Here is a 25,853-nt window from a genome sequence, read left to right on the forward strand (position 1 = left end):
AGCATAAGTATTTGCTATGACCATATATCTTAATACATGCATGTCCACATGCAGGTTATGTTGTTTGGAGGAGTTATCTCCATTTAAAATTGCCAATGGTATATGAAAGGCAAATACCTTAGTCATGCAGGTATTTATGCAGACCCACATTTGGTCATGTAGTAAGTACCCAGAATAATATTAATGCCTCAAGAAACTGCATGTCTTTCCAAAGTCCATTACTCAGGTCATAACCACCTATTTATACTAGAAACACTAGGATATATGAGTTATTTATGATGATAAAACACTTTTTATGAACTCATAAAAAAATTTTATTTATAACAAAATTTATATGTATTTATTAAGATACTAGACAATTATGTATTTACTACAGAAACTCTCAGTAGGTTAGTTCTGTAGTATAGGATAGATTTCATGTGTACAATTAGGTCAGGTACATGTATGTAATTCCAACATTTATACAATCCATGTTCTGTAATGTGATTGGGGGAAAAAAAAAACCCATGCAACTAAGGGACTGTCTTGATACAAAAAGTTTAAAAAATATACAAATTTTCAAACATAATTTGAGCCACAAAAGACAGTCATGAGGCTTGTTCACTTGGTTCCCCATTTAAACTTAGATTTCAGTTCTGAGCCCACCACATTAGGTTCTTCCTAAACTAGCTATTGTGCAACTCTCCCTTCTCCATTACTCCAGCCCCGGTCAGTCATGCACCACACATGCCTACTGTGCGCCCATATGTGCTCTTCTTCCTCCACTCTTCACCTGGCTAAATCCAACTTATCCTTCAAACTTCAGTTCCAGTTTCACCTCATCTAATGCCCCTGTTTTTTCCAGTGTTTCTTTTGGCCTCCCACAACTCCTGGGCTTCCCTCTGTCACAGCACAAGTCATACTATGTGGTCACCAGTCACTCTCATTACACTGAAGGCCTTGAGAGCAGAGATCCAATTGGTCAGTCTACACATATTTATTAAGCATTTACTAAGTGCTGGGCATTATATTGGGTGCTGGGGATATACTAATGGACAAAACAAAGGCCCTGCTCCCAAGCAGTTTACATTCCAGCAGGAGAAAACAGTATTAAATGAGTAAACAAAAATTAAATGAGATAATTTCAGCTACTGATATATCCCATGAAGAAAATTAAATGGCATCATGTGATAGTGACAGGGTGGTGTATTTTCACTAGAATTATCAGGAAAATACTCTCTGTGGAGATGACCTTAACTAAGACCTGAGTGATGAAAATTCCGCTACGGGAAGAGTGCCAAGTCTTGGAGAGAGGAAGGAACTTTCCATGTTTGCGTAAGAAAATCACAGAAGCTAGACCTTAGTGACTGAGTGGAGGAGGAGGAGGTGAGAGAAATAGGCAGAGGTCAGGAACCATAGGGCCTTACTGGCCACTGTAAGGACTTTAGATTTTATTCCAGTGACAATGGAAGCCACTGAAAGGTTTTAAGCAAGGAGTGACATGATCTACCTGCTGTGTGGGGAATGAATGCTAGAGGGCAAGAAACAGGGAGATCAGTCAATGGCTGTTTTAGTGTTCCAAGCAAGATGTAACAGTGACTTGGACTAGGATTATGGCAGAGGAAACAGAGGAAAGTGACTGGATTGGGATGTATATTAAAGATAGAGCTGGCAAGACTCCTAAAGGACTGTATGTGAGATCTGAGGGGAAGAGAAAAGGTTTTTACCTGAGGCCATTTACTATGATGGAGAGGACTTGAGCTTCTGTCTTGAATGTATTCATTTTGACAAGCCTATTAGACATCAGGATATAGATGATTTGTAGGCAGTTAGATTATACTAGTATAGAGTTTAGGAGAAGTTAAGGCTGAAAATGTAGTTATAAAACTCATTAGCGTAGAGTTGACATTTAAAGCTATGGGAATGAATTGGAGTACCTGGAGAATGAGCATAGCTAGAGAAGAGAAACGAAGAGAAGAGAAGAAGGCAGAGTGGCCAGAGTACTTCAACATTCAAAGTACAGTAGAGAAGGAGCTGTCAAAAGATTCTGAGAGAGTGGCCACTAAAGAGAAGAATGAAGAAGAGAAGGAGGAGGACGACCAAGGGAGTGTGCTGTCTTATCCTAGAGAAGAAAGCACTTTAACAGGTTATGAGTTAATTGTGTGAAATGCTGCTGGGAGGTCTAGGAACATGAAAACAGAGAAATAATCATTAGAATTGGCAGGATGCTGGTCTAGGTGATCTTGATAAAGGCTACTTCGGAGGAACATTGGAGATGGAAGCTCAACCTGAATGGACTGAGAAGAGGGATGCATGGTGAGGGAGTGGAAAGAATGAATGTAGTCATCCCTCAGTATCTGTGGGGGATTGTTCCAGGTCCCGCCCCTGCCTCCCCACCACAGATACCAAAATCCACAGATGGATTTTATATAAGTCCCTTATATAAAATGGTGTAGCATTTGCATGTAACCTACGCACATCCTCCTATATACTTTAAATCATCTCTAGATAACATATAATACCTAATACAGTGTAAATGCTATGTAAATGTTATATAAATAGTTGCTGGTGCATGACAAATTCAAATTTTGCTTTTTGGAACTTTCTGAAATCTTTTTCAAGTGTTTTTGATCTGAAGTTGGTTGAATTCACGGATGTGGTACACGCAGATACGGGGGGCCAACTGTATAGATAATTCACTGGAGAAGTTTATCTATACAGTGGGGCAGAGTAATAGGTTGTAGCCAGAGGGAAATGTGAGGTCAGGGGAGGATCTCTCTCTCTCTCCCTTTCCCTCTCCCTCTCCTTCTCCGTCTATCTCTATCTCTATCTCTATCTATCTATCAACTAAAGAGAGGAAATACTATGGCTTAGTTGTTTGACTATAGGCAAATCCAGAAAGTGATGAGTTGAAGACATAGATGAAAAAGGGATACCTGTAGGGACCAGATAGGGTCTAGAATATAGGAGGTTTGCTTTAGGTTAGCAAGAGTGTGTTTCCATTCTGAGAGAAGGAAAGGTGGCGTGTGGATACACATGCAAGTAGGCTGGTAAATTTTTAGGTAGTTCTCATCATATGGCTTCTGTTTTCTCTTTTAAGAATGAGATGGGTCGGCAGGTAAGATGACCTATTGGACACCATCTTTCCAGTGTTTAGAACAGTGCCCAGCATACAAGTACTCTGTAAATGTTTGCTGAGTGAGCCAATAATGAAACAAAACTGCACATGATCCGCCCCATGAATTGATGGATCTTCTTTTTTATTTTTTTTTGCGGTACGCAGGCCTCTCACTGTTGTGGCCTCTCCCGTTGCGGAGCACAGGCTCCGGACGCGCAGGCTCAGCGGCCATAGCTCACGGGCCCAGCTGCTCCGCGACACGTGGGATCTTCCCAGACCGGGGCACGAACCCGTGTCTCCTGCATCGGCAGGCGGACTCTCAACCACTGCGCCACCAGGGAAGCGCTGATGGATCTTCTTAACTCAAGAAAAAGAGTTCTTAGTCTTAAACTGAAATCCGGGGTCTGCCTTTTTGCCACCTCTAAGATCCTGACCAGGGTACTTAAAGTCTCTGAGCTTGAGGTTTCTCATCCATAAAATGGGGATGAAATGCCTACTTCACAGGAATAATACAAAAATCAATCAGGTGCTTTATAAAAAGCACTTGGCACGGAGGCTGGCACATAGTGAACTGCTTGATAAATGGATATTGCCACCAATGATGAATACTGCCATCACGGTTGCTACTCTTACTAATATTGGTCACCATCAAACTCTTCCATTTGTTTCCACAAATAGATTGCAAACGGCTGTACAGCAAAAGACTCTGTCTTAAGAGCCCTTCACAGTAGGTTTCTGTTTGAAATGGTAGTAGATAATCAACTGCTTTGGGTGATCCAAAGAAAGAAAAAACACTTTAGTTTGGGTAGTCAGAGAAAGGTTAAAGCCAATAGTTTGAAGATTGAAGCCAAACTATTTCATGTTTATCTGCATTTTTAAAAATGTAATTGCATCAGTTATCTCTTCCTACCCTTATAAGAGCTCGTGGGATAGGAATTTTTCTCCCAGTTTCATAAATGAAGAAACAGAAACTTAGAGAAGTTAAATGACTGGTTCAAGAGCTCAGTTAATAAAAATGGCTCTGGGGTGTCTGCATTCAAATGCTCTGCACTCTCCACTACATTCATTTTTTGGAACAGGCCATAGGAAGAGCCAAAGAGAATGAAACTGGCAACAGAAATGAGGGGCCCATCCAAGCTATAACCTGCCCACCTGATCTCACAGAAGCCCCTCATTTCTACAGTGGGGAATGGTAGAAGTCTCCCTAAATATCTTCTCCAATTCTTCTTGGGCATATGGTTAGACCACATTTCCTATGGACATTTCCACTGCAGCGAAATCTAGCCATATGACTAATTTCTGACCAGTGAAATGTAAATAAAAGTGATATGTCACTTCAGGCCTAAGCCTTAAGGTAGTGAGCTTTCCCTCTCTCCTCTTTTTCCTCTTTCCACCAGTTAAAACCTGAGGGGGGCTGAATTTGACTGTGCAGATAACAACAATGCCCTAGGTGAAGGTGGATCGGGGCATTGGTAGGAACACGGGTTCCTGAATAACTGTGGGGAGTAGAGCTGGCTGCCAACCTAGACTGCTCAATTTAGAACCAATCTGTGAATGAGAAATAAACTTCATTGTTCTTTAAGTCACTGTACTGTTGGGTTTCTTTTGTTACAGTACCCTGTCCTTACCATTAATAATACATAAGGTCACACACTTGAGAAGACAGTTGCAGAAGAGGAGGCTCAGGGGAACACAGCAGCTGCCTCAAGATCTTTCTTCTGGGGCAGAGGAGGCAGATAAGCCCCACATATCCCAGAAGCAGAACCAGGACAGACACATGGGACCCAGAGATGGAGTTCACTTCCGTAAAAGGAGGAGCTTCCTTTCATAGGTGCCCTATCATAGAGAGGTAATGAGTTCCCTGTCCAGGTGTGTGAGCAGGGACTGGATGACCTACTGATGAAAATGCTAGAGCCAGGGCTCAAGCTTTGTTGTGGAGTTGTACTAGATGACCTTTAAGGTCCCTTCCATCCCTGACAGTCTAGACAACAGAGGAAAACAAATTTCATCCAATTAAAGGCCTCAGAAAAGCAAGCGATGACTCACCGATACAGAAGCTGGCTGTGCCTGGAGTTCAATTGCCCTAATAATCATCATCATCACAGAAGTTCTATTGGCTTTTTTCCCCTTTGATTAAAGTCCTCAGAAATACCTTCAGGCTTCCTTCCAAACAAATGGCCCATTACAGAAACTCAATTTTAATCTGATCTCTCCTTTGGTAATTACATCCTTGGTCAGGGGAACAGGACATTCACTTAATGAAGGGGATGCAGCTCAAAGGGTAAGCACTGAAAATGTGCAGAAGTGAAGAGAATGCATTTGGCATGACATGCCTCCATCAAAACACATTAGAAAAAATGCTGTGCAGTGTGGAAAAAGCCCCAGCACGGAAGGCAGGAAGCCTGGGTGCTATCTTGCCCTTGACCCTGACTCACGTTCTCTCTCACTAGATTTCTGCACCTCATCCTACACCCACTGAATCCATATCCCACAAAGCAGCCTGAAAGACTATCCAAGACCCAAATATGATCAAGACTCTCTGTGCTTTAAATCCTTCCTTGAACCTACACTGTTTTTGGATAAACTCTAATATGATCTACAAGACCCTTAACCCCCTCGACCTCTTTTCAGCATTAACAGGGTTCATTCCACTTGAGCCATGCTTGTCTTCTTTCACCTCCTAGAAATAGACTCTCTTTCCTCAGTCTGCACATAGTGTTCTCTGTCAGGAACACTTTTCTGCCTTCCTGTTTCTCTAGTTAACTTCTACTCATAATTTGGATCTCAGTTTCTTTTCAATTTTATTTTAAAATCCCTATACCACAGTTACCAGGTGCCAAGTACTAACTGATTTATAAATATTAAGTAATTTCATCTTCATCAGAGCTCTACAAGGTAGGTACTATTATTATTCCTATTTCACAGATGGGGACACCAAGACCCAGAGAAGTTATGCAACTTGCCCAGGGTCACACAGCTAGTAAGCAGCAGGTTGAGGATTCCAACCTAGGAAGTCTGGCTCCAGAGTCCATGTTTTTAACCACCATACTGTGTTGGAGCATCACTTCCTCAGGGAGACCTCCCTGACCGGGTGATCTCCTTTCTGGATATAGTCTATCATAGCACACGTTACTCCACTGTGATTAAGTATGTTATGCCATCTTCCCTGCTAGACTGAGAGCTATGGAAAACCAGAGATCCCATCTTTCTTATTCACTGCTGTAACTTCAGCCTCCAGCATACAGTGGAAACTCAGTAAGTGGCTTTTGATTGAGTTAATAAGTATATTAATAAGACTCAGTTTTTGAATATGTAAAATGAGGAAGCTGATCTTTGTCTACATTTTTTTCTGTTGCTTTGAATAAGAAAGAGTCCAGCATTTAGATGCTGGCCTTGATACATGGTAGAAAAGTATCATAGTGCAAGTCATTTATTTAAACTATTTGAAACTTAGCTATTCCCTTTGTAAAGGAAATTTGGATTAGATGGCTTTAAAGACTCTTCTAGCTCAAGAATGTCTCAGGTACTTATAACCAATACACATTTTGGGAGGTTATTGAAAAATTTGGTTATATGTGCGTAGTTCAATGTTGCCTATTTGTGGCCTGGTGTAAAATCCTTACTGTAGATATCACAAAGAACAGAAAACAATTTTGAGGCTTGGAAGCATAGTTAGTTTTTCAAGCTGGTGTGAAATGCAGGAAATTTAGGAGTAATAGAAGTCAGGTACAGTGAAGTGAAAAGAACACAAGGCTGAGAGACAAAAGCTCAGAGTTGAGTGCTGGGCTCTGTCACTTACCAACTGCATCATCTAGGACAAGTCAGTTGATTGATAAGTTTAGAATCTAAATTGCACTAAGTATATTCCTTAAAAATATTGCTTTCTCTTTCAAGCATAACACACATCTGCTTTCTTCAAGGAGGCTTCAGTGGCCTATGATTCCCAGTTTTTGTATTCTCCTCCCCTTTCCCATCAACCCCCGGAGAGTCCAAGGAGGAACCAAAGTGTCAGAAGTTACAACATGAATCATCAAATCATGGCATCTCAAAGTGGCTAATATCAACTTGAAACCCTCAGTTGAAAAGTAGTTATTTAGCCCTTATTATAGGTCAGAAGAAGCTGGAGAGGCCCCCTAACTATTGTTCTTAATATTCTCACCTATAAAATGGGGATATTTGAATGCAACTGCAGGAAACTATGAACAATCAGGGACCGGGCAAGAAGATTCTAACGTTCTGTCTGATCTGGTTCTTTGGTAGGAAGGTCCTCTCAGTGACCATCTTTGCGTTGAGCTATGCTTCCCATCATGGTGGCATCACAATTTACCCAGGCTCCCAAACCAGAGATCACTTCTCCTTGACTCCAGCCCTAATCCTCTTTCCATAGCCCACTGGTTACCAAGCCCTCCCAATTCTAACTCCTGAATAGCTCTTTTTAATAACTCAACCCTCACTGTTGTGGTAATTCCCTCATCTCTAGCCAAAATTACTGTAGTAGACTTCTCATTTGTATTCCCATACCATTCTCTTCTGCTAGAGAGTTCTCAAATTTAAGTTTGACCATACCACTCTCTTGGCTTAAACCATCAATGATACCCCACTGCCCTCAGGATAAATTCAAACTTCTGGCGTGTGGTATGTCAGAATCCCCACAACATGGCCTCCACAGACCCAGACTGGAAGTTTGACTCTACCACTATCCTACCTGGGGCGTGTTGTCTGGTTTCCTTAATTCTCTGTTTCTTCGTCTATAAAATGAGATAATCATCTCTACCCTATAGAGCTGTGGTAAAGATTACATTAAACACTGTGTTTAAGGTGCTTAGTATAATGTCTGGAACATAGATAGAGTACAATCAATGTATTTCTTCTTATTAACGAGGAACTCACATCTTGTGTATAATTGAGAAAGGGAAAGACAGATATGGTAACAATCATGGAAACACCAGGAAAAATAGATGTGTAAATAGTTTTCTATGCAAGTTCTTAGGCAAGAGTCAAAACCACTGACTGAGAAGGGACAGGAGCCTTCTTAGGGGAGGTAGTACCTGATCTAGGCCTTGGCCACCTGGGGTAATACCTTAGGCAGAGTTTGTTGACCTACTTTGATGGTTTTCTCTGTCCCTTTCTGGGGCTTTGCTTACTGAAACTTGAAATAATTAGCATGGAGTTTCTGTTCTCCAGGCTATGGTGATGCACTTGTTCCACCCATAAAACTAAGGGCTTATTTTCCAATATAATTGATCCCTTAACCTTCAGTAACTCAAACATTCTCTCTACCTTCAAAATAATAGAAAACTAAGAGAACAATTTCTCTTTACCTTCTAAATCTTGGCAACCTAAAATAGAAGAGTGAGAGAGAGAACATTAAGGTCTCACTGGTTTCAGTTCTCGACAATGTAATGTGTAATTTTTCTAGTTGGAATTTCAAGAACTCTTATTATTTAATCTGTTATTTATTCTGTTAAAGTACAGTCTTCCTTAAGAGCAAAAGGATTAATGGTTTCAAATTCCAGCACGTTGACCTTTATTCTACATTAAAATGCTTATTTGAAACCACTCTGCCTGGGCTCCCATAAGCCATTTGGTATTGAACATCAAAGGAAATATAAAGTTTAACTCCCACTCTAGTCAGGAAACGAATTTTAGAAATAAAAATAGGCTTCTGTAATGTTTATGCATAGATGCATGGAAGACGCTTTGTTGAGTTTGTTCACAGACCAGGTAAACAAAGGTTTGGTTGGATTAAGACCTGCCTCCTTTTCCATTCAGTCTTGGCCTAGGTCTAGCATGGTCTGAAGCTAGGCCACTTCCTGCTTATTTCCCTATCACAAAAGCACAGTCTTTGCCCTACAAGGGGGATAAAAACACAGATAATGAATTAATGAAGCATTAAAAATAAAGTTGAAGATTTAATATGGGAAGAAAAATAAAAGAAGAGAATGCATGTTTGTTGACCACCTACTATGCATTTAGTACCCTGTTAGGAGCTTTTTACATATTGAGGAGTTTTGTCTGCAAACAACCCTTTGGCTCAGTAGGAGTAACTCTCCTCCCCTCCATGAACTGCAACAGCACCAAACCAATGACTCACAGCACGGCCATTCTCATCTTTCATCATAGTTGCCAATGTGTGAGTCTTGCCTCCCACACTCAACTGGAGGCTTTCTTTGAAGGTAGACACAACTGATGTCAACTATGTTTCTCCTTCCCCTGACAGCCAGGTTCATATCTAGTGCCTAGTACTACTGAATTCTGTTGAAATAATCACTGGCAGTCACCTCAGTCCTCTCTGTTCAAAACCTGCCCATCAGTCCCATTAGTTATACAGCCTAAATAAGATCCATCACCTGGTTCCCTACAGAGTTCTTGGAGCCAGATATGGGCAGACACCCATCTTTCTAGCTTCCCCCTGGGACTCTGGCTTTTAACCAAGTCTGATGAAATTCCAGAGTCTCTGAATAGCCTGATGAGTCCCTTTTGCCATCATTTAAAATGTGTGCTACTTTGCACCAACTTAAGAGACTAACATCTCATTTCCACAGTGTCTCAGGGGCTGGATCTCCTTTTAGTATACCTCCCTCACTCAGCATGACACCCACACCATTATGTGGGAACCTCCATATGAAAGGATAGCTTTCTTGGCAGAGCTCTTATTGTCCAGTGTCTGGGGTTTTCTCCACTCTCAACATGAGCTAAACAAATCCAACTGGCAGGAGACTCCTATTGTTGGACAAATGCATTCCCATAAATAGAGTCAGAAAACAGATGCTCTAGAGACAAAGTACTGACTGAGGGTTTCCTGTGGCATTACAGGTATGACGGGCATATAAGAGGGACAATGCATTGAAGAGAGCATCAGACTGAGTGGACTGAATGAAATGAAATGCCATATAAAGACTATGAATAAAATGAAATGCCATATAAAAACTCTCTCTCCTAAAGCTGGCCCAGAGCAGGTACTCAATGAATGACTCATAGTTCCTAATATGTCTTCCATAAACGTATAGGAAATAGCTCACCTATGCCAGGCCCTAGGCTGGGCACTGGGGAGATAGTGATGAATTAGACCCAGCCTTTGCCCACAATTAGTTCATAATCGAATAGGAGGAGAGTGGGGCAAGGATGATAGTGGGCATAAAATGCTAGATGAGAGGGAAGCACAAAGCACTGAGGGAAGTAAAGAGGAAAGAGGGCCCAACTATGCTCAAGCAGTCAGTGAAGGCTTCAAGCGACAGGGACATTTGATCTAGATCATTAAGTATAAGTAGGAATTCTTAGAGTGGTTGACCTGGGAAAAAAGGCAAATGGACCACTTATACAAAGGCCCACAATTATACGTGTGAAGCTTACATTGTCCTTTGAGCACAGTTAGAGGTTTGGGATGGATGGACATAAGCAACCCTGGTGGGAATGGAGAGAAATAAGACTGGAAAGAGTTTGAAGCAAGAAGTTTGATGAGCACTGCTTTTTATCTTGCAGTCCAAATAAACTGTTGTGGGAATATTTGGAGAGATGGGAATGGGTATGGGCAGAGCCAAGACTTGAACCCAGGTTAAGAATTAGAGACAGGGAGAGAGAAGAAAGGGGGAGATGAAGACCAAAAGACACAACTATGAGAAGGTTGTGAGGGAGTGCTATAAGGGAGAAAATAAACATCTGCTAAGAGTCTCCTATATACCAGGCACTGTGCTAGGTACTTAACAGCATGTAGTTCTTTTTCTTATTCAGAAGAGAAAAATTGGGGGGGGGGGGGCTTCCCTGGTGGCGCAGTGGTTGAGAATCTGCCTGCCAATGCAGGAGACACGGGTTCGAGCCCTGGTCTGGGAAGATCCCACATGCCACGGAGCAACTAGAGCCCGTGCGCCACAACTACTGAGCCTGCGCGTCTGGAGCCTGTGCTCCGCAACAAGAGAGGCCGCGATAGTGAGAGGCCCACACACTGCGATGAAGAGTGGCCCCCACTCGCCACAAGTAGAGAAAGCCCTCGCACAGAAACGAAGACCCAACACAGCCAAAAATAAATAAATTCATTAATTAAAAAAAATATATATGGGGGGGGGTTCAACTTACTCTTAAAGGATAATCTGAACTCATAGCTCTAGAAAACACACCTATTTCCGGAGGCCTATACTCAAAACTTGTGGTTGCTGGTGCCATTGAGGAAGTGCCACGTTATCCATAAGCAGGAAGTATTCCTGACTTGAGCTCAAAATTCCATTATTCCATTTGCTCTTTCAGTTTAAGCATCTGTCCCCAGTTCTAATGTAACTCCCAGAGTGAAGGATCCAGGAGCCCCTTTGGTTGAGTTAGAGAAAGTGAGTAAGACAGCACAGAAAACAAACAGATAAGTATTTGGAGATGACATGCCTGTGGTGATATGACTTGTTGTGGTATCTTGGGGGTGTCCAGGGAACCTCCACAGAATGTGACTGCAGGAAGCTCAGTCTCTTCATTACTCATCATGGGTTCATCACAGTGCACTTAGCAACACTGAGAAATGTCCAGGAATTCTAATGCGAAGCCGGTAGTGGCAGAGGAAGAAGCTTTTCTAAAGGGCACTGAGAGTCTTGATGATCCAGAAAATAACGACAGAACAGACACGCTTTGAGGAACCCTTTATTTTACAGAGTTGAAAGGGAGGCAGCTTCACAGTATCAAGGCAACCCTCCAATTTAAGAAGGTTTAGGCTCCATCTCTCCCACAGAAGAAGATGCTTTCGGAGTCTCCTCACTTCACTGTCCATGATATATTCTACACCTGTCCCTACCTCTCCTGCATTCCCTTTGCTGCTCCCCAACTCCAACCCCTCTGGGAAGTTCTTGCCCCTTCTAGCTACTCAGCGATATCCTAATTGCTTACATTGGGAGGCAGCACCGGACACTAAAGCTGGGAGCTAGGGCACCTGGACCGGCCACTTGACAGCTGGGTGAATTGAATCTCTTCTCTTTCCGAGGTTCAGTTTCCCAGCTTGGAAGTATATAACTCCTATGTAACCCTTACAACTTAAAAATTAATTATTCTATCATCATTTGAGATCGAATTTATGCCCTACATTCTCTAGCAAGCCATCTCAGATTACCTGGTCAACGCCCATCTTGTCTTCTTTTACATTATATTGCTCTTATTGTTGGGCCCACACATTTGGACAACAGTAAAAGTGTTAAAAGTCTTGTCCCTAATGCAATAAAAGATGCTTGAGGAAGGGTCCTCCTTAACCTGTGTCATCCCATCCTTCCTCCCTATCCTCACGTGTCCAGCCCAGGGCTGCACTGAGCTGAATACATTTTTTATTTAATGGAATGGGAGGGAATCCTGTCAAATAAGGATGCTCTCACTCTGGTGACTAACTGAAAATGGTTCCCTGAACCCTAGATTAGCAGTCCTCTGAGCAGACTGGTGGTAGAGGGCATTGCAGGCAGAAGGAATAGCATGAAGTACAAGAGAAATGCTTTAGACCAAGAGGCAGCATAATGTTATGGTTAAGAGCACAGGTTTTGGAGCCAAAACTTCTCTGGCTTCCAATCTTACTTTGCCAGTTAGTATCTTTTCCTCTTGTGCCTCATTTTCCCCTTATGTAAAATGATGGGGCTGCTCATATAGTACCTACCTCATAGAGTTGTTAAGATTAAGAGAGTTAGTATACATAAAATGATTGGAACAGTGCCTGGAACATTGTAAACGTTCAATAAATGTAAGCCATTATTATTCCTGGATCACAAATTCAGAGGTCAAGATTACGAAAATTGAAGCTAGCGTGTACTGGCAGGGGCAAGATCATGAAGGACTTTGCATAATCTGTAAAGGTGTTTAGTTTTTTATCCACCAAGAAAAATGGAGAATTGAGAATTGCATGGAACACTGAAGACCAGGTTTGGGTTTTATAAGATCCCTCTGGGGTCTGTGGAAAATAAATTGGAGAGAAGAGAGGGTGGAAGTGGAGAGACAAGTTAAAAGGTTGTTAAAATAATCTATGAGGGATGTCTGGTATCCTGGAACAGAGCTCAGTACTAAATGCCTCCAAATGTTATCTCCAAACCTGCCCTCCACTGGAGCATGGCTGGCAAGCCAGATTCTCACTGAGTGACCACTGTACACCTTCTCTCCCATGTGTCCTCCCCACGCTGGGCCGTCTCCTCATATTTTTCATTCCTACATGTTGTCTACTAACAAAATGCCCACTCATCCAAGCCTTCTAAACTCTAGCTGCCCTGCTAGCCTACACACAGCCCCATCCTACAGGGAACCTCTCTGATTGCTCTGTCATCCTCTCTTTTGGAGGTAAATAATGATATATGACCAATATGTCAGCTGGTCCTCAAACTTATCACCTAAGTCAGGACACTTTTTTGAGTGTAAGAGAACAGTACTAATAATTATGTTGAGTTGACAGGCATACTAAGTGAGATATATATGGTCGCTCTACCCAGTGGTGTAGAGACACCTTACTTCTCACAGGCTTTGTTTCTAACATTTCCCTTCATCTGTACTATACTTTCCAGTTTACAAAAACTTCCATCTCATTGTTTTATTGATTCCAACACCAGCCGTGGGAGTCTAGGAGGGCAGGGATTCACCAGAGTAGCCTTCCTTAGGCCAGTGGCTGAAACAGGACAGAACCCTCTGCCCCACTCTGGGGCCTACTTTAGCTCTTCATTGTGGTGGGGTGTTCTGGGAATTGATTTCACCCCCTCAGGTTGGCATTGGAGGAAAGGGGCATGACACACTTCTCTTCCCTCATTTCTCCCCTAACACTGGGGGAAGGTAGGGCATTGAGAAAGTTGTATTGCGTGACTAATAAAGAAACTATTGGAATGTGGCAAATATCAATAAATAAATACAGTCATCATTCAAGAGATAATTATGAATAGTTATCTAGATGGTGGGATTTCAAGTGATTTCTACTTTCTTCCTTATCCTTTTCTGTGTTAGCATGTACTAGTTATATAATTTTATTAAATGTTATCTTTTCTTTTTTAAAAAAGAAACAACTGAGAGTCCTCAGTGAAAGGATCAATCTCAATGGGGGAGAAAAAAGAAAGAAAGAAAGGAAAACAGGCTTTTGAGCTAGACCTGGTTGTAATCTTAATTCCGCTCTGTGACCTTGAACAAGTCACGTAGGCCCCTGAGCCTCAGTCTCCGAATTGATAGAATAGAAAGTCCACCACCCACCTCACAGGACTGTTGTGAAGATTCCCTAAGATTCAACAAGTAAGAAGCCCAGGTAAGGGCCTGGTGTGCGGCAAACTCTCAATAAATGTTCATTCCCTTCACGGGGGTGTTATCGATGCAGCCTCCCAAGGCTTCTGACAAGCCCTGCCGCCTCTTCTGCTTGCTGCTTTGGAGCTGTCGGGGATGCTTGTGACAGCTGTGCCCTCCGCGTGTAGGCGGGGCTGTCCAGAGACACTGGCTGCCTAACGTGGGGAAGCAGTGTTGTCAGAATTGCTGGGGGTTAGTCATCCTGCCTCCAGGGTTTCTGACAGGATGTTTTGATAAAATATATCTATTTTAAGTGACTGTGATGAAATACTAACCAGTTTCTGAAGGGTTTTTAAGATGTTTTTAAGAAGTTTCAGATCAAAGGCCCCAGGAAGGCTGACTTTGTGCATTAAATATTTAGTACTGATTCAGTCACTTGAGAACTCAGGCATTTTGACATTGCAAGAGGAAGAAAGCACATTCCAACTGGGGCCATAGTCACGTTAAAGACACAGGTGACAGACTCAGCACCAAGGGGCCTATCTCCTGGCTCCTATTGGGTGGAAGGTGGAGGAGGTGACCTAAAAGGCTGTCCACCCAAGGATTCAGGGTCTGATAGAATTATTCATGCCCTACAGGGACTGGGCAAGCAGGCCTCTCAGTGAGCCCTGACAGCAGGGATCTGCCTTCCCAGCTGCCACCGTCGGTCTCAGCGCCTGTCACTCTGCCCACTGCCACTTGGAGTCTGCCAAGTGCCCGACGCCTGCAACGTGTCTTGCAGTCCAGCTGGGAGACACTGTCCTCAGGACCACACGTGGCTCACAGTGTCCTGACAGGCAAGCCTCACCGTGAAGAAGAGACTTGCAAAAGGCCCACTGCACGTCAGCGGCACGGCTGGGTCTGTTGTCAAGAACTCCTATATGGCAGTTCCAAGGTCTTTAAGACATATTACACTGTCTCTTCAATGACAAACAGCCACGTGCAGGTGGACATAAGAGGAAGAGGAAGAAGCTTAGAATGGGATAGGTAGCAGTTCTTGATGTATACAGGGTCACAGCCACCTTTGGAAATCTTGTGGAAATTACAGATCCTCTACATACATATGCAACGTTCGGCATCTAGCGTTGCGGAATTTGAGCATCCCTTAAAACCCATCCTTGAACCTCAGGTGGCATAACCTTAGTTTAGAGCCATGGTAGATCAGTCAGCCCAGAGCACATAACTTGGACTTTCTTGGATGACTTGTAGAAGAGCGGTGTGATGCAGTGGAAGTATCACAGAGTTGAGCGTCAGATCAGCCTGAGTTACGTCAGTGCTCAGCAGCAATGTAATATTAAGAAATTAATATTTCTCTGATGCTCCGTTTCCTATCTTTAACATAGGGTAATATTACCTCATGGAGTTATTGGGAGTTTAAGTGGAATAATACACGTAACTCAGTTAGAGCACCTGGCTTACATTAGGCTTTCAATGGATGCAAAGTCCCTATCCATTTTTAACCTGCCTCTCTGCCTCCAGAAAAACCCTTATGGATCCCTTCGGCATCCAGTCATCCGCTCTGGCCGTCCACCATACAACTAAACTTTAGACTCTAGGAGGGCAGAGACCATGTCTGTTTTACTCACAACTGCTACCTCTGTATCATGTATATAGGGTAGTGATTGACATATGATAGGAGCTCAATACATATTGAGTTAAATAATTTAAAGAACAAATGAATGGACATGATGGATACACAGCAACTTCCAGAGAGGGATCAGGGCAGTGAATAGAGTGATTATCCTGTGGAAACTACAAATAATGCTTTTGGCCACAGGCTACAAGTGTTTCAGGGACCCCCAAAAGTATGGATTTAGGAACTGGGGATTCTGCGAAGACAATGTAGAGGCAGTTCTGCCTATTTAGCTCTAGTCATTCTTTCATCCCTCCACCAGGATCGCAGGCTTTGTCTTTTCCCACACGGCAAGCTGAGGAGCTGCAGTTATACCAAAGCACACCAAGTAAGCAGCAAATCTAGGATGAAGTTACCAAGCGGGACAGCAGAAAGAGGCAAAAGTTATTAGCCCCTGCCTCCCCCAGTCTCCACTCCGATTCTGCAGGCACTGCTGTTTCCACCTGGAAGGTTAGCCGTGCTCAGTTCCTGGGCCAGTCCTGACAAGGCAGGGAGTACAGAAGCAGACTTAGTCTTCCCTACAGTTGGGATCTTGTTGTTTTAGGCTAGAACACACACCTGAAGTGAGGCCCTGATCCTTACACGCCAATGGAGTCAGAGTTGGTCACAGTGCCTTTCTTGGAATACAAGGTCAGTCTCCACCTAAACCTGGAAAGCCCCACCTCAGATCCTTACCACCTCTTCTCCTAGAGACTGGAGCATGCTTGCAGGCCCCAGAGAGTGGTGAGGGACTGAGGGGAGAAGAAGCTATAGGTCGTCACCCACCTGATTCCAATACCAACTTGGAAGTTCTTCCTGACTCGACTGAACCTCTTAGAAATGCATGTGAGTTTGCTATACATTTCTGGATACTGAATGGTCTGGCTGAACATAACACGTTCCCCAGAATCCCCTTCTTCCCCATTTTGGTGGCTCTGCCATTCACCAGCTCAGAAAAGCCAGAAACCTAGATGTAGTGCTTGATTTCTCTCTTCCCTAACCTATAATATTCAATTAACCACAGGTTCTGTGAATTTTAACTCCAAGATTGTTTGTGAATTTATCACTTTTTCATTTTTCTTACTGCTGTCTTACTTGTTAGAGAACTCCCTAACAATGTTCTCTGCCACCCTCCACGGAGCAGCCCAAGTGTACTTAATATAAAATTAGTTTGACTTCATCACTCACTGGCCCGTACATGACAATCGCACCACAACCAGAAACGAAGCAAAACAAAACCCTAGGCTCTTCCTTCCATTCTAGTTTCTCTGTGTGCCTTTCAGGCCCTTTGACTGTATCTTTAAAAGTCCACCAATGACTCCTTCCCTGGCTCCACAGAAGGAGAACAGGAGACATGAGCTGTCTGAGGTTGGAACAGCTGCTATGGGGAGCAGGGAGCTCCCCATGCCTTAATGCATGTCTGTAGAGCCTGGATAGTCACCCACTGGGATGTTGTGGAGAAGCTCTGCTCTTGGACGAGACACTAGTTATACGCCATATGACGGTAAATTCTGTCCTGAGGAGACTTCTAGGGGTTTCAGAACAGCACATAACTTGGGGACAATAACATATCCCCTTTCTCTCCCCCAACACACACACTGACATCTGCATGAGGAGGCCCCACCTCAAGGAAAGCTGCTTCTCCTCTGAGACCAGCCTGGCCCACAGCCAGCTGAAGTGGGAGGCTGTGCTGGCATTTTTTCCTGTGGTCAATGTAATCAGTCCAGACACTCCAAGTGAATAATTTAGGCCTCCTAAAATAAACCAGCTGGAGCCGAGATTATCAGATGTGGCTGTCCACCTTGATAGTAGTAAGCACATAAATACCAAATCTCACTCCCTTCTCTTGTAAACACAGCTTTTTAGGCACTGCTTACTAAGTGATCAGAAAGAGACAAAGTCTTAAAGATAACAAAAACAAACACTTTGCATTTGTGTAGTTCTTTAGAAATTCAATATACTGTTAAGTTACAGTTACCAATTGAGAAACTAATGTGTATCAGGCAATATGGCAACGCTTTATAGACCTGATCTTTTTGAAACATTATTTACGCTTACATCCCAAGTCCCAGCTCCACCTCTTACTAGCTATGTGATCTTAGGCAAGTTAATTAATCTCTCTGTACATCAGTTTCTCAATCTATAAAAGGGACAGGGTAACAGAATATGTCTCAAAAGGTTGTTGTGAGAATTATACAAGATATTTACATACCAAGAGCTTAGCTTTCACTTCGTGTGACACACATAAGCACTCAATACATTTTAACTTTGCTTTACATCACTCCTGACAAATACCATGAAAATTAAAGGGTTATTTTTCCAAAATGTGCAGGTGAAGAAACAGGCTGAATAATGTGAAATAAGTTGCTTAATTTGGTAATGAATTAGTGGTGAAGATGGGATTCAAATGCCGATCTGTCTGACTCCAAAACTTCTACATTCTCTTTCCATTTGAGAGAGTGGCATGGTGGTTGTTACTACTGTGACTGTTGTCGTCACTACTGTCACCACTAATAGCATTTAATCATAATGCCTCCTCACATGGACATGGTACTTTCAAGCCTTCAAAGAAAGTGTAGATCCGTTATCACAAAATTACAAATCCTTAGGCCTATAAGTGACTCCATGGAACCTCAGCCACACTCCTCATCCCAGGATAGGAGCACCCTCCCCATCTCTGTGGCACCCTCAACAGGTGATGGTCTGTCCAAGTTGGACCTCATCAGTTCTGAGAGGAAATAACCAAAAGAGGATCATTCCCGGGCAGAGCAGGGCTGGAGAGGGCAGAGACCCAGTTACGTGTGGGAGGCTCCAGTACCGTGGAAGATCTCAGAGATGGAAACACACCTATCATTCCTCCTGACCATATTCAGGCCCTCAGATTGCACAGAGGGAGGTTCCTGGAGGAGGAGGCCTTCCTAGACCTAAGAAAGGGTGGACCTAAGGGAAGGGCAGCCAGATGAGCTCCACACACTAAGAGATAACCAAGGAGGAACAGGGGCCCAGAGCAAGAACAAACACCAAGAGAATCTAGAGCCTTGCCTCGTTGTTGCTTGTACCTTCATCTGCTACCTTGTTCCCCAAGTCTGTACCTGCAGGGTGTAACAGAAAACCCAAAACAGAAGAGGGCCTATGGCCTTGTTTCTGGGGGCAAAGATGGGGAGAAGCTAGAAGGACTGAATCAGCCTCCCCAAGTAAGTTAAAGGCAGGAAGCCCAGGAGAACAAGGGTAGGATCACAGTCACAGAGAAGAGGAAGGCAGGCTGGGTCACGAGGCAAGCCAGGAAGGAGGCAAAACAGAGCCCCAAGAGGCAACTTTGCCCTGAGAAGGAACCCTGGGGACTCCAGAGAGTAAAGGCCGCCTCCCTTCCGAGTGAGTGCTTCCACAGTCCTATTAGATCCCCACAGTAACACAGAGTAGTCAGTAAAAGGATCCATGCAGAATACAGAGCCTACATTTTGAAGTCAGACAAAGCTGGGTACAAAACCCTGGTTCTACCACATGCTAGTTACGTGAGCTCAGGCAAGTAAGTTAATCTGAGCCCTGGTTTCTTCATCTGTGTAGGGGAATAACAATAGCAACGTATCGTTAGTCCTAAAGACGACATGATTACATGAGACAAGGTGAAAACAGAGCCTGACACATAGTGTGTGGGGAGAAAATGGTAGATAACATGACTAAAGGCGTTCTTCTTTGTCGAAATGCAAAGAACGTAAGAGTCCCGATCAGGAAATCAAGATCATACTCTCAGAGACTGCATACCTATTCTGCTTTTAGGCCTCAGCTTCCTCAGCTGGGAGAAGAAGGTGTTAGAAAACTAATCTTTCAGGGTCTTTCTAGGTCTAAACTTGTATGACTTCAGCCACCTGCAGTACAGGCATCATGAATGAGAGAAAGAGATAAAAAGTCCCCTCCATGTATCTTCCCCCAACTCCCGTAAAATGTCTTGGACCAACAATATCAAGCTTGGGTAATATTCTGCTGACCTAGATAGACAAAGTTAGGAAACTTTTAAATATGTATGAATATTATTGAATGAAAAAGAGAAGGCTAATTCGAACGGCTGCAGTGCATAATAATATCTTATTATTATCCACTTTAAATGTAGGAAATTCAGTAGAAACTACCTTTCCTATAAATAGAATTTGAAGAAGCGAATACCTCTATTCTCTTTTTAGCAAATAACTGTCTTTTATTGCCAAAGTTTGGTAAATAAGCCAGAGAAGTCAAATTATATTGGGGGATGAAGTTAAATAATTTAGAAAAAAGTCCAACATTTAATAAATTAATCCAATCCAAGGCACAGTAGAGAAAACAGGGTGGGATTTTTATGTTTCCTTTTCTGAAATGATATCTCTTTGGGAAGGCAAAGAAGGAATCTGAACATTTTCAGCAGTTTCTCCTTTAAAGAGAGATGTGAATTAATATATCTATTCAACAAAAAATTCTTGAGAATTTACCGTGAACCCAGCAACTGAACAATCACAAAGAGGAATAAAATCCATGTTATAGCATGTATCAGTACTCTACTCCTTTTTACGGCTGAATAATAATACATTGTATGGATACACAATACATTTATCCATTCATCAGTTGATGGGCATTTGGTTGTTTCTACTCTTTGGTTATGATGAATAATGCTGCCGTACATGTTCATGTACAAGTCGTTGTGTGAACATAAGCTTTCAGTTCTCTTGAATATAGACCTAGGTGTGGAATTGCTGGGTAATGGAGTAACTCTATGTTTAACATTTTGAGGAACTACCAAATGTTTTCCACAGCAGCTACACCATTTTATACTCCCACCAGCAATGTATGAGGGTTTCAATTTCTCCTCATTCTCCCCAACACTTGTTATTATCTGTCTTCTTTTGTTACAGACAGTGTAGAAGTTGGGATGTGATATCTCACTGTGGTTTTGACTTGCATTTCCCTGATGGCTAATGATGTTGAGTATTCCCTTATGTCCTTATGGGCCATTTATCTTCTTTGGAGAAATGTATATTTAGATCCATTGCCCATACTTAAATTGGGCTTTTCGTACTTGAACTTATTTTCTCCCATTCTGTAGCTTGTCTTTTCACTTTCTTGATGGTATCCTTTGCAGCACAAGTTTTTAATTTTAATAAAATCCAATTTGCCTTTTGCTACTTGTGCTTTTGGTGTCATAGCTAAGAAACCATTGCCTAACCTAAGATCACAAAGATATACTCCTATGTTTTCTTCTAAGAATTTGACAGTTTTACTTCTTACAGATAAATGCACATTTAAATAAAATTTCTGGCCAATAAAAAAGAGAACAGGGGAGCAGGAAAGGGAGAAAGCAGCGGTCAGCAGTGTTAAAGGCAACCACAGCAGCAGCCTCACTGGGAGAATGTCCAATCACCGGGAGGCCCTGGCAGGTAGCTCATGACCCGTTTCCCTCCCACCTCTCCTCTCCTACCTCTGGTAACAGTCCTACAGAGACAAGCAGAGCCCTGGGAGAGGGTTACTGCAACCTCAGCCGTACCAGCTAAAGGACTCCCTCGGAAGTTCAACAGCTTGCTCGGAGAAGGAGCACAGATTCTAGCCAGGGGCTGGCCATCAGTCAAATCTCACCTGTATTTTCCAATTTCAACTGCAATGGTGTGGGGTGACTCATACCCCTCTTTTGCCAGGCCTGTGCTTTGTCCTTGCTATGGGCTGTGAACAACACGTCCCATCATATTGTTCCCAAGCCATCACTGGTTGTTGGCACAGTCACCAAAAGGAATACAAAGTGAACTTCTTGAAAGTAAGACTGCAGACTCTGAATCAAAATCATTTTGCAAGTTGCTTTGAAATCCTACCTTTATGAGACCTTCTTTAAGCCAATAAATTTAAAAAGCCCAAAAGTTGTAGTCAGTGATTTGGTTTTTTTTTTAACACCGGAACCATATTTCTGAATGCTAGGAAATAGGATTCTAGGAAAATGTCGAGTTCATTTATCAAGTCTCCCTGCACCAGGACACTTTTGTTAGAAAATGGATAATAATGATCTGCAACTGATTCTATTTTCTTTTCCCTGAGAGCCTTTAAGAAGTCACCCACCGTGACCATTTTTCTGAGTTTCCAACCACTGTCATTGTAACACTTTTGTCTTTTAGGAATGGCCAAGAGATAATGTCAGAACTAGTTGATGATGATTTTGATTCCTTTTTTCCCCCTTCTCTTTTCCTTTTTATATTGATGGTGATTTACTCTAGGCAGGGATGATCCCCAAGGGAGCTCTAAGCAGTGGCATTAGCACTGGGGACTTATGCTGGGACCCACCACCAGCCACAGCTTTCCCCAAACTGTTTCCTTTGACAGACCCAGGCCTTTCCTCTCTGCACTCCCAAACCTCCTTCTCCACAGCGTTCAGCCAATCTTGAGCATGACCTTCTAGATACCTTTCCAATTCGTACCCTCTACCACATCACCAAAGTCCTTCTCACCCATTAAGTGTCTTAAAAGAGACCTTAAATAGTACCTCACCTATACAGTACTTTCTGATTCCCCAGTTTGAGTTAGGGGCCTCTTCCATGTTCCTACAAGTTCTTTTCCCACTCCTCACCAATCACCTATACCTTGGTTTCTTCCATACAGATATTACCACTTATGAGTAGTATGCCTCAGTGTCCTCATCTGCAAAACGGGGACAATAGTTGTACCTGCTTTATAAGGTTGTTGAGCTGATTAAGTGAGATAATAAAGTACCTAGAATATGCTTAGTATGTAGTAAGTACTCTAAATGTTACCTGTTCTCATTTTAATATGACAAATTGTATACCTTCAGGGAGCTGAGAGTCTGGTAAGGGAAATATGGTATTACAAATGCACTGTATCCAAGTAATAACAAACAACTCAGGAGGCACTTTCACATCTGTTATCTAACATGTACTAGAAGCCTCTTGCCACGACCAAACCCTGAAGCTAAATCACAATGCCTAGTTTGCAGATGAGGCTTAGAGAAGCTGACATATGAAAGATTTAAGGGGCAGAGCAAAATTCAAATCCTACCATGGCTCTAGGCCTCCTGACCTTTTTACTTAAATTATGACTGAATAATGGGTTTCTCTGGATATCTACTGAAAGGAGGACTAATGTATGAGGAAACAGAGGCACAGAGGTTACACAGTTAGTGAGTGGCAGAGTCAGGGTTCTAACCCATGTAGCTCACACTACTGATTAAGGCATCTAATTTCCTTCTCATTGCCTTGTAGGTGCTCAGTTAATGTCTTCAGAAAGAGTAGACAAATAAGCAAACCTTGCAGATGGGTCTGGGAGTGAGAAGCAGTGGGCTGCAGTGGACAACCTATGCGTCAGCAGCTGGGCTTCCAGCTAGAGCTGTCCCACTAACTCACTGGGTGACTCAGGAAAGTTACTTCCCCTCTCTGGGCCCCAATGTCTCCAGCTGTAGAAAGAAGGATAAGTTTGCAAACATTGTTAGCAGCTGAGTCCTCTCTTAAAACTGTCTATGAGGAAGGCCAGTAAGTAGGGGCTGCACTGTTATGCATGGCAAGGGAAGGCAAGAGAGGCCAGTGCCCTGACTTCTTAGAAGCTCCTCTTTCCCCTCCCTCCTCAGTGGCCCCTAAGGTACTGTTCAGAGCCCAGATCTTTCCTTAGAGATACAGGGAGCATGGTTTTAAAACCCCAGAACTAGAGACACGTAAGATTCTTCTTGGCTTTCACATTCTATGACTCACATAAAAGAAATGACCTTGTGCCCTAATGTTATACACCTCTGATTCAACAAAATGGAAATGTGCTTCAGAGGACGTAACAAAATATGACCACACAGAGAGGTAGCAAGAAGGAATTTTGGCTGCAACAGCACAAATTCTCCACCTGCCCCTAGTCCTATACGTACCTTAAATACAAAAATATTCCCTAAATCTATGACCACAAGATAGATATTGAATGAACAACCAGAAGAGTGGTAAGCATTTTAAAAGGAAACAGTATATTATAGATGCATGAAACAGGCTCTCAAACTAGTCTGGGGAACAGTGCATCAGGGAAAAATTCCATGAGGAAGTGATGTTCAAGTTGATAGTGAAAGCAGAATAGGAAGTAGTTGGGCAAAGGACCACAGAGAAATGACATTTCAGGTAGAGGGCCGGTGTGTATGCAAGTGAGGGAGAGAATCCATGGCTCACAGAAAAAAACTGTAGGAAGGCCAGTGTGGTTAGGGCATGGACAGCAGAGTAAGAGGGTATGAGAGAAGCTGAAGAAGCAGGCAGAGGTCAGATTATGCAGGATCTTGCAGACCATGATAGAATTTGTTATTTTAGCTTAAACAGAGCCCAGGTGTTCAATGGGTCGTTTTCACAGATACTGAAATCACTCAACACGGTGGCAGCAATGTGGCGAAAAAGATAATTATGAACCAAAGTCCTCCATGTTTGAGGGAAGTGTCCAAGAAGTGAGCAGATGACAGCAATAAGAAGTGGTAGTGGATTATATAGACTGATAGCATAAAGTTCAAAATATGTCTTTTTATATGATGTCTTTTTAAAAGGGAGGGGAAAGAATGATCTAAAAATAGAAATCTGTTAGCAAGAAGGATGCCATCTGGCAACCTAGCTGAGAGGTTATTCTGTCTCTTGTTCAGGTACCAGCGAATCAGTGAGGAAGTGAGGGGAAACACAAGGTTAGGAGGAGGTCTGGGACTTTCTGGCAGCCATGTAATGCTGACATAGTTGTGTGAGTAGAAGAGAGAGAGAGAGAGAGAGAGAGAGAGCCTGGAAGCTATTCACCTCACATCTTGTGCTCTTACGCTAAAGAAGCTGTTGTAACTTCCTGAGAGACCCAGATAGTTTGAACTAGGGCACTCACAGCAAAGATAAGGAAGACATAGATTCTAAGGATATTGAGTTGTAGCCTTGATCATACCTGGTGACAGATAGTATATGGTGAGTGAATAAAAAGGAATTAAACAGGACAGGTTTCTGACATGGGCAACAGGCATGACAGTGATGCATTCACTGAAGTGGAGAAACCCAGGTTTGGAACAGGTGTGTGGTAGTCTGGGTCAGCCTCTGCAGCTTGAGGTATAGCAGACACGTGTCTACTTGTTCTAGCAGAGGGAGAACCCAGCTAGATTCCCCACATCTCCTCTTCAGGCCCATGTTTGCCAAGAGCTGAGGTTTAGAGTGGAAGGATCACCTACATCAGTAGGGTAGGTTGGAAGCCCCTCAGCCAGATGCTGAGAGGATGTACCTGCCTTCAATTAATCTGGACTCTTTTTGGAGGGAATAGTAAAAACTATGCCAAGAGAGTGGTGACTTGTGAAGTGGCCTGCTGGAAGGGAGCCCAAACCACTAAGCTTTTTTAATTTAGAGTGTCTGATCAGAACAAGGTTTGGTGCAGATGGGGGTCCATAGAACTCTCCTGAGAGGTAGATTAGGGACTGATAATTGAGATTACTGACTTCCAACAATTACTCAATTTAAAACTCAGCCAAATGTAATTATTTTTCATACGTTTGGTCATGTTGCCAGCTGCAACTCCATGATGTTTTACTTCAAAGGGGAAGAAAGAACAAAAGGAGAAGGAAGAGAAAGAATGGAAGGGGGCTACCTTATTTTGAAGATATCATGCTGATCAGAAGCGTGCTGGCCTCTCTAGCCTCTTTTCTGTGGTATTACCTTCTGTTTCTTGTTTCCTGCCCACAAGGTCATCGGTTACCTCTAGCTCCTTCCTGACATCCTGGCCTTTCCACACAAGGATTGTAGTGGAAGCTGTCAAGTTCTGTATCTTAAATTCTTCCAGAATTCCTTATACTTATCCACTATGCTCCTCTTCATCCTTACCTAGCTTTCTGGCTTTCTCTGATTATACTATGTTCTCTATCTTCACTTCAGCTTTATGATTTTGCATTTTTTGGGGGGGGAGGGTCTGACT

The 25,853-nt window shown here is 42.8% G+C and overlaps 1 protein-coding gene across 4 annotated transcripts in view; it reads right to left on the reverse strand.

Annotated features, from left to right (window-relative positions):
• The window catches only part of LOC307188045 (BEN domain-containing protein 5), a gene marked incomplete at its 3' end in the record, with an annotated part of 1,401,459 nt that overhangs the window by 509,056 nt on the left and 866,550 nt on the right, over window positions 1–25,853 (reverse strand). The window lies entirely within an intron of this gene.

Source organism: Stenella coeruleoalba (assembly GCF_951394435.1).
Source record: "Stenella coeruleoalba genome assembly, chromosome: 1".
NCBI lineage: Eukaryota > Metazoa > Chordata > Mammalia > Artiodactyla > Delphinidae > Stenella > Stenella coeruleoalba.